Here is a 9,565-nt window from a genome sequence, read left to right as displayed (position 1 = left end):
CAGAGAGACGGGATCATGGCCTATGGCTGAGTGATTACACGACGGTGTAATGTGGCAGTGACCCGAAGGACTGTGGGCTGTCGCGCGGTGACCCGAAGGACTGTGGGCCGCGGTCGGTTGAAAGTTCCTTCTTCTGGCCTTTGTGGTAGGAAGATAGGATATTGCCGATAGAGAGGATGAACACTAAGTCACCATTTCCCGGGGTAGTGTGTTGTGTTTAGAGTGTCGTAGAGGGTTATGGAACCCTCGAGTTAGCGTAACACCGATATACGGTGTTACGAGTTAGATCGAGTCGTAGTTACTCATAGTCTTATTATTGTGATCGTGTTTGTGGTTGATTGATTTGCTTGCAGGTTCTGACATTAAGTCCTAAGTCTGGCTTAGGTACCGGATTAGGCTTGGTGTGTATTTGGTTATTCTAGGCCTGACGTTGGCCTGTATGTGTTTGAGGGATTGCTTGTGAAGGGTGGTGGATATTAAAGCTATGCGGTATCATTGGTTGGCCGATCATGTTCTTGTTTGATTGTTGGTCGATCGACTAGTGATACTTGTATAGTCTAAGTATCTAACACTACATGAGTACTGAACTCAGGCGTATATATGGTTAACTAGGGATTGGTTGTTGACTTGTTTTTATGCAGGTTCCCGTTACTTGAAGCTAGATCATGGCAGGAGGCCAAGTCTAACTTAGTAACGGTTTGCTTAGCCTTAGCTTTTATTGCATGCTAGGGCTAGATTGATTGTTATTTTGGGTTGTCTGGGTTAGAGACTAGGTTGCGGGTAGAGGCCGCCAGCTCACTGAGTAACATTAGGTTACTCATCCAACTCTGTTGTCCTTTTTGCAGGTCGCTTTAGGTAAGGATGATCGGATAGCTTGGTGCTGGACGTTAGGACCGCCGGTGTAGATTTTCATGCCTTTTGTAAACGGTATTGTGGATTTGTGTTTAGTTGACTCGATTTGGCATTAGGCCGGGACCGGTCTCGAATTATATCAATGTATGGATATTTCTCGAATCAATAAAGTAATTGTTTTATATGCGCTTCATGAGTACTCTGATATTTGACTAGTCCGGTCTAGCACAACGTTAGGTCGTAGTACGGGTTGAAAAGCCTTAGGCCTCGATCTAACAGAAAACGCTAACTCTAGGTACAGGTTGCAAAGCCTTATGCCTTGACGCAGCGGGACGAGTTAGTGGATGAACTGGTCTAGGTCGTGGAGTAAAGTTTGTGACTCTGACCGGATTAACCCTAGCCCGCCACGTAGCGCTTCCGGACCATGGTGTTGGGTTGGACGGTCAGTCATGTTCTTGGTTGATTGTTGGCTGGCCGGTTGGCCTTTCATCTCCAACCCTTGGTGTGGGTCGTCCGTCGGTCATGTTCTTGTTTGATTGTTGGCCGGTGGGTCGACCTATGCTTAGGACGGTTCGGGGGTGTTACAGACGTGCCCTCGGCCAGAAGGCTTGGGGCGCAACTTGTGTTCAAAGACTCGATGGTTCACAGGATTCTGCAATTCACACCAAGTATCGCCTTTTGCTAAGTTCTTCATCGATGCGAGAGCCGAGATATCCATTGCCGAGAGTCGTTTTAGACTTTACATTGCAGCACTGCTTCCGAACAAACACCGTCCCAGGTTGGCGAAAACAGGCTATTTAGTTGCATTTTCCTTGACACTTTTTGTGCTGGGGTTTGGTGATATACGGAAGCTATGCATATGATCCAACCAAAACTGAAGTCTTGTGCATAGATGAACGCATAACCACGGAATCGGCAGGCACAGTAAGAAACCGGCTTACCGAGAGTGATGTTTCATCGTTCTCAGGTCTTTCTGTTTCCAGGGTACGACAATGATCCTTCCGCAGGTTCACCTACGCAAACCTTGTTACGACTTCTCCTTCCACTAAATGATAAGGTTTAGTGGACTTCTCGCAACGTCGCAGACTGCAAACCACCCACGTCGCCGCGATCCGAACACTTCACCGGATCATTCAATCGGTAGGAGCATTGGGCGGTGTGTACAAAGGGCAGGGACGTAGTCAACGCGAGCTGATGAATCGCGCTTACTAGGAATTCCTCGTTGAAGACCAATAATTGCAATGATCTATCCCCATCACGATGAAATTTCAAAGATTAACCGGGCCTGTCAGCCAAGGTGTGAACTCATTGAATACATCAGTGTAGCGCGCGTGCGGCCCAGAACATCTAAGGGCATCACAGACCTGTTATTGCCTCAAACTTCCTTGGCCTAAACAGCCATAGTCCCTCTAAGAAGCCGGCAGTGAAGGAATGCCTCCACGTAGCTAGTTAGCAGGCTGAGGTCTCGTTCGTTAACGGAATTAACCAGCAAATCACTCCACCAACTAAGAACGGCCATGCACCACCACCCATAGAATCAAGAAAGAGCTCTCAGTCTGTCAATCCTTACTATGTCTGGACCTGGTAAGTTTCCCCGTGTTGAGTCAAATTAAGCCGCAGGCTCCATTCCTGGTGGTGCCCTTCCGTCAATTCCTTTAGGTTTCAGCCTTGCGACTGTGACAACCCGCCACGTGGGAACTACCCGCCCCTTGGGCTCCAGGCTCACAGCGCTGCAGCGCACCGACCCCAACCCCTCTCTTATGAGTTCTCACTTAATGCATAATTAGGTTGTCGGTGGGCCTTGAACCCATGACCTCACCCTTTAACAGCATTCCCACAGGACAAGCTGTCACCAATTGATCTGATACCAACTTGTAAGACCCGATCCCGGCCGACTAGGCCGCAGTCGATGCCTCACGTCGCTCAGTCCATACCCGGACCGAACCTCTAAAAATTTTGCCCTTTATTTAAAATATCGCCCATTGGCGAGGGCTTACTCAGATCCTAGCTCAAGACTACCTTAGTCATTCCCTAGCTAGATCCTTTCAACTTATGCACAGCGGAATAGTATCTACTTAACCATTGGTCTATAACCAATATAATACTTGTCTGGTCGAATCACCTCGGCTAATGGTTAGTATACTCAACTACCAGCTAGCTCCAAGGTCAATCCCGAACCCAAATCAAGGCATACAAATCTGAGGTTCCATTCCCCTAACCATTCTATCTAGATCTATGCAACATTGCTAGATCATACCTTTGCCACATCCACGGAGCTTGTTAGCTCATAGGCCCAGCTACTCTAGCTGAATGAACTCATAAACCAGCTGATCGAGCTGTCACACTCGAACTGAGCTAGGACCGAGCTATGGCCAGCTGCCATATACTGCATCCAGCTCCTTTACACAGACAAAACAACTCCCTTAGGTACTTAGTCATTCAGCCAACCATCCCCACAGACATAATAAACCCTTGAGAAGTCTTCAAACAGCTAAGGACATGCATCTGGCCGTTACCGGCTCATGCACTGTCCCACATCCTTTTTGCCTTATCAACTTAAGATACCAAGTCCAGCTCATGGACTAACAATGCCCATCAGATCCTGAGTCAATCAACCAACCACCCCACATGACTCAGAACCGATGAGTCTTCATACTTCCTAATCAGTCATGGAACCATGTTCCACTGAACCTGATTAGTGTTGCTCTTACCACCGGTGCATCCTTTGATCAATCAGATCAGACACCTTGATCCATCATCCAAGGATCAGGTCGTCCATCCTTGCCCATGATCAGATCACACACGGCCTGCCTTACCAACACCAAGGTTGATAACCAGCAATTCCTTATGATCAATATCATAAGTGACAATATGTTCCAGCAGACAAACATATGATCAGATATCCTAACACAAGGATCTGACCCCAATATGCCCTCAGGTGCAATTTCGACCGCAAGCAAACCTGCTCCAAAAATCAATTAAAATTCATGACAATTCATGATAAATCATAACTAAGAGAATGGTCCAATCAGATTTCCCAGAACCGGCCTCCATCCCATAGATCTCGGCCAAGATCAGCCAAACCGGCCCAAGGGACCATCTCTAAATCAATCCCTAAAAACTCATTAGGATTCATGATAATTCATGATAAATCTTAACTAAGAGAATGGTCAAGTCAGAATTCCAAGAACCGATCTCGATCCTATGGATCTTGACCTAGAACAGCCCCACCGGCCACCTTGACCTAGAACAGCCCCACCGGCCACCTTGACCATCTCGAAATCAATCAGATAAAAATCCCCAAATACCATGATAATTCATGATAATTCACCACTAAGAGGATTCCAAAGTCAGATCGCCATAAATCCATCAGGAAGTAGGAGATCCGGACTTAGCTGCCAAACCAAGGCCATGGAGGGTTCTTCTGAACCGGCCAAGCCATGGTTCAGTGCTACTATGTCTAATCATCAATCTCAATCATAAGAAGAAGAGATAATATGATTAATAATCATAAAACAGAGTAAGGTGTAACTGCAGGACCAGATCAGCCCATAGTGTACCAGACTATGTCCAATGGTCTGCAGTCCCCACCTATTACCTCATCAGGGGCGTCCATGCTCTTCCTAGCACGCCTTCATCAAACCCTTTTCACATACTTCCAGTATTGATAAGATCTAACCATGGTTCGTGCCCATCACTCCTTCCATGGAATTTCCATGAAACCAGTTTCTATACTGCATCCATCTTCAAGGCTGTTCATGCCTTTGAGAGTGGAGTCAAGCCTTCCCCCTTCTCTCCTAACCAATTGCGTGTGTTCCCAAGACACAGAGGAAGACTTAGACATGATCATCCATGATCAATCACCATCCAAAGGTCGTGCATCACTTCCCTCTTTGTTCCCCATGAAACTGCTTTCCACACCAATCTCCCTTTAAGGCTGCATTGGCCCTTGGGAATGGATTCCGGCCAACTCCCTCCTTTCCTCACCATTTGCGTGTGTTGACATGCTCCAGATAAGGCTTTGGGTGTTGTCAACAATGATCAAAACCGTTCAGAGGGTCGTTCTCAACTTCCCCCTTGATCTGCCCCAAAACTGTCTCTTTATGGCCTTCACACCACCATGGGTCTTGGATTGGGAATCCGACCAACTCTCTGTATTTTTCTCTGGATTCTTTGTGTTTCAGGGTGTAGAAGGAAGCCCTGCCGTGTCTGCAAAGGCACGGACTTGCCTTCCTTATATAGGAGAAGGGGTGGTTACTTCTTAACCATTGCATCCCTTCGGTATCATTTCTGGCCATTGATTTAATCAATGGTACAGATTGCACCCTTTCGCCTATGGCAGTTACCACACGCCCTGGAACTGCCAAACCACTCCTGGACATGTCCAAAACTATCCCACACGGAATGCCCATGCCCCTGGCTCAATCCCAAGAGCCCACCAGCCCATCGGCACACACGGGTCACCCACATGGCCTGGCCACTGTCCAGACCCGGCCCAACTGCCCAACACCTGAACACTCAGTCCAGCTGAGTTGAGCTGAGTTGAGCTGAACCCCAGCTGATCCAGCTGAGTGAGCTAGACCATCCAGCTCAGGGAGCTGACCTACACTTCAGTGAGCTACACCGAGCTGCACTACACTTCACCTAGCTGGTCGAGCTTGCTTACTGCATCGCCCAGCTGTTATACACTGTGTCCAGCTTGCTTTCTTTATCTTCTTCAATCCTTTTAAGTCCTTTGGTCAATTTCCAGACCTAGACTTAGTTTTCCCATGATCCATTCTGATCACTCACTTCATCGAGCTTCACCTGGATCTCGTCCAGCTACCAGCTCGCTTGTCCACCTCCTTTGAGCTTGCATCTGCCTTATTTTGGTTAGGTTCCAGCTTCCTGATTCCCTTAACCACGTTTTGGACCATGACACGCTCGTCCTTAGGTCATGTGCCTGACTGGTGCGTTTCCTTGCACCGCAGTCCGTCCGGACGATCCTATCCAGGATCGGGGACATGACAAGTCTCCCCCACTTACGAAGGATTCGTCCTCGAATCCAGTGGTGTTAACCTCTTGTCTCATGACAAAGGTTCCATCCGAACTCCTTTGTACCTGGAACATGGAGCATGCTCGATTGGTTCTTTCTAACCAATTCGTTGCATCTCCCATCTTGTTCCTTCTCACTGACCAGCATAACCAGCACCTGACGCACACAAGTGGGAAGAGAAACGGCTCAGATCAGATCAGAACATAATCAGCTCAATTCGGTTCTAAACAAGATCAAATTAGTTCGGTTTAATTCCCATAATTCTTATCAGTTCGTCTACTGGTTCTGTGAGACTGATTAAATCATAAACCAACCAAGACTGAAGAGAACAAGACCTTAGACAACTGATCCTGACAGGTTAACCAACATACAGCAATTGGTTCTCATCAAAACATGGCTGAATCAAGAAGCTGAAGCTTACCGGTTTTACTCAACTAATTAAACTTGACTGGTTGTCTCTCTTCAAGCTAACCACGAATTAACCTGATCAACACCACAAGAATCCATGGTTGGATTTATTCATAAATTATCTCCAGTGTAGGCAAACCAACAAAACTTCTCACAGAAACTGATCCACAACCATCTTACCGATCAAAATCAAAGGCTGAAGAACATGGGTGATTCTCTACTTCAGGACGCCAAATCTTCAGCTCTTAAACACTCCAAAACTCACTGATTAAATTCACAGAAGGGTGAGAAAGGGTCGTCCATGCTCACTTCTCTTCTCTGATTTTTTTTCTGAATTTTTGCATGAGTTTTTCTCACAGATTTTTCTCTTTTCTTTCTCTCTTTCTCTCTGAAATTTTCTCTGGTTTTTCTTGTGCAACAGGACGTCCAGAAGAGAGAAGAAGGTATTTTATAGCATGAGGGGTTGCTTCAGCTGAGGGTTTACTTAAACCAAAGCAAGTTGCTGAGACTGATTTACTGAGAAAAGCAAGCAGAATAGCTGGTGAAGGTATTAGACTGGTCGGAATTTAGTTAAGAAACTTAACGACAATTTCAGACAGTTTTCGACTAAAATTTCTCATCCTTCGAATCTCATCTTACTTTCAACTAAGCTTGCCTAGATTAAATAAAATTCGACCAACATTATTAACACTCTACCAGAACTATCAATGAGAGGCCTTTCGACAGCTCCGGACACACACGGACACACACGGACAGCTCCGGACATCCTGTGTGTCTGGCGGACACCCACGGACACACACGGACACACAAGTCTTTGCGTATGTTCACAGGCTCCAGATAAGGCTTTGGGTGTTGTCAACAATGATCAAAACCGTTCAGAGGGTCGTTCTCAACTTCCCCCTTGATCTGCCCCAAAACTGTCTCTTTATGGCCTTCACACCACCATGGGTCTTGGATTGGGAATCTGACCAACTCTCTGTATTTTTCTCTGGATTCTTTGTGTTGCAGGGTGTAGAAGGAAGCCCTGGCGTGCCTGCAAAGGCACGGACTTGCCTTCCTTATATAGGAGAAGGGGTGGTTACTTCTTAACCATTGCATCCCTTCGGTATCATTTCTGGCCATTGATTTAATCAATGGTACAGATTGCACCCAAGTCATGCAGATTATTTAACTATCAACCTATTCAGATAGAAGGTCAGTTTCAAGTAATGAATCAAGAAAGTCGATGGAGATAATTTTTGTTGGACGTTTCATCAGATCAAGACGGAGGACCCTGAGTTGTTTTGGTTTTGGCTAGAAAGGAGAGTAAGGTGATGATTGTTCAAGTATATAAAATCCTCGATCGCTTACGTCATTTGCGCTTCGGTGGTGCCAGTAATGAGTACAGAGGTTATCCTACCATGGCCCATGAAGGTACCCGATCTTTTTACCTATACCTAGGGTACCGCTTGTTAAACTTGTTCGCTTTCCTTACCATTAGTCACTAACTAAGTGTTTGGCTATTTGGGTAGAGCCTACACTTTATAGTTGCCTGGACCGTCAAAACCTCTGAAAAGGTCCAATCACAGGTTTGCTTCTTATCCCATTGCGTGTTGTGTGCATTTTAAAAATTTATGAATGATTAAATAAATTAGTGAAGGAGTGATCAAGGTGTCGTATGAGACCTTGCCTATGGACGGAATTTTCCGCCCATATTGTGTTTGATGCGGGACACAACACATGGATGTAGTTTTCGGGTAGTGTAATTGTTTTAGGAAGGATTCACTTTAGTGAATTCAGGTACACTGTTCTTATTCGTGGAAGTACTGGCTGCCATTTAGAGTTATGGTATGCCTTCGTATCCCATCCCCATTCCTTAGTACTTCCATTAGAGCGGTTTGTTTCTATCTAGAGTGAGATTGGCTATCTAGTTACCGAGCTCAATTAGGATATTAAGGAAAGAAGTCTTTTGAAGAGGACCAGTTATTGTTGGCCTACAATGGTAGATTACTAAGTGTTCGAGTATCACTCAAATCAATCTGGCGTGTTGAAGAATTTTGGAAAAAAGGTGAAGAAGTGTACTCTAGTAACTTGATCGTTTAAAAAGTAGAAGATGAAAAGGAGCATAGTAGAAGACATTCTGATAAACAGGAAAGAAGAAGATGTGGTTAAGGCATTGAAAGGATGGTCGACATCTAAAAGTAACATGTTCAGTATTCTTGTTGAACCTGGATTCGCTGCAATAGCCTAGGGATCTCACCAAGTGGTTCTTGCCGAGTTCTAGTAGTAGTTAGAAGATTATGAAGAGCATCTCAGATAGATCAGAAGTTTAAAGAATATTGTAAGTGAAATCATTCTTGGAATGGGTGAGTGTGTTTATTTGAGAGTAGCACCCCTGGTCCGAATCATGTTGGCGTGATTGATTGTGCATGTTCTTGTTTGATTGTTGCACGGTTAATCAAGTTGACATTGACCAGACTGAAGATGTTACCTTCACGTATGGCACATCACCTGACGTTCCATATTTCCATGTTATTGAACTGGAGGAAAGCAGATAGAAAGGTTTCAGAAGTAATGGTATTCAGAGATTCAACGATGTCAAAGGAAGTATGTAGACCGCAGTATATGAAAGTTATGTACAATGAAGAATTGGTTTTTGTGAAAGTGTTTGCTCAGAAAAGAAAGAATTGTTTTAGAAAAGTTGGGGAAATCCGCAAATCTGTTATTTGGTATGTACCGAGTTGTTCAGAGTTGAAATGGTTATCGGTTGATCGGAACTTCTTTTAGTTATGCTATTGGTTAGCCGATTTTGCGTAATCTTATATCACACCCAGTATGATAGAACTGCTGAGACCAGAAAACTTGTAACCCTGCAATAGAACTGCTTAATTGCATATCTATTAAGTTTTACCAATTTCAAGGTTGGTAATATTAGATTTTAGAATCAAGCAATCTAGCAACCTAACTCTCATTCAAAATAATATTAAACTTTCAATCTTTAAGGTTTCAAGTTTTCAAGGCCTTTAGGATTTTAAAATTCGAGATTTAGGGTTTTAGTTTAAACAAGATTCAGATTCAAGTTTTAAAAACAATCCTAATCATAGCTCCAGGCGATCAATCAAAATACTCAAGTTTCAAATTGAAATTAAAAAAAAAAACGATTTTCCAAAATTAGTGTTTTAGGGGATTTCAAAACTTTTATCTTTGATCAATGGGATTTGATTTGAGATTCAAAAACCTTAAAGGTTCTGATCTTAATTGATCAATGGATCAATCTCGTTTTTAGGTTTT

General features: G+C 44.5%; 1 non-coding gene across 1 annotated transcript; it reads right to left on the bottom strand.

Annotated features, from left to right (window-relative positions):
• Positions 1-1,425: 1,425 nt before the first annotated feature.
• LOC125605106 lies at positions 1,426-1,581 on the bottom strand. The gene has a single exon (XR_007336648.1). It is a non-coding gene; the product is annotated as a 5.8S ribosomal RNA (ribosomal RNA).
• Between the last annotated feature and the right edge of the window lie 7,984 nt (positions 1,582-9,565).

This window comes from Brassica napus, unplaced genomic scaffold (genome assembly GCF_020379485.1).
Source record: "Brassica napus cultivar Da-Ae unplaced genomic scaffold, Da-Ae ScsIHWf_701;HRSCAF=1018, whole genome shotgun sequence".
Lineage (NCBI taxonomy): Eukaryota > Viridiplantae > Streptophyta > Magnoliopsida > Brassicales > Brassicaceae > Brassica > Brassica napus.
Note: the sequence above shows the minus strand (reverse complement) of the source record. Positions and strands in the feature narration are given on the sequence as shown.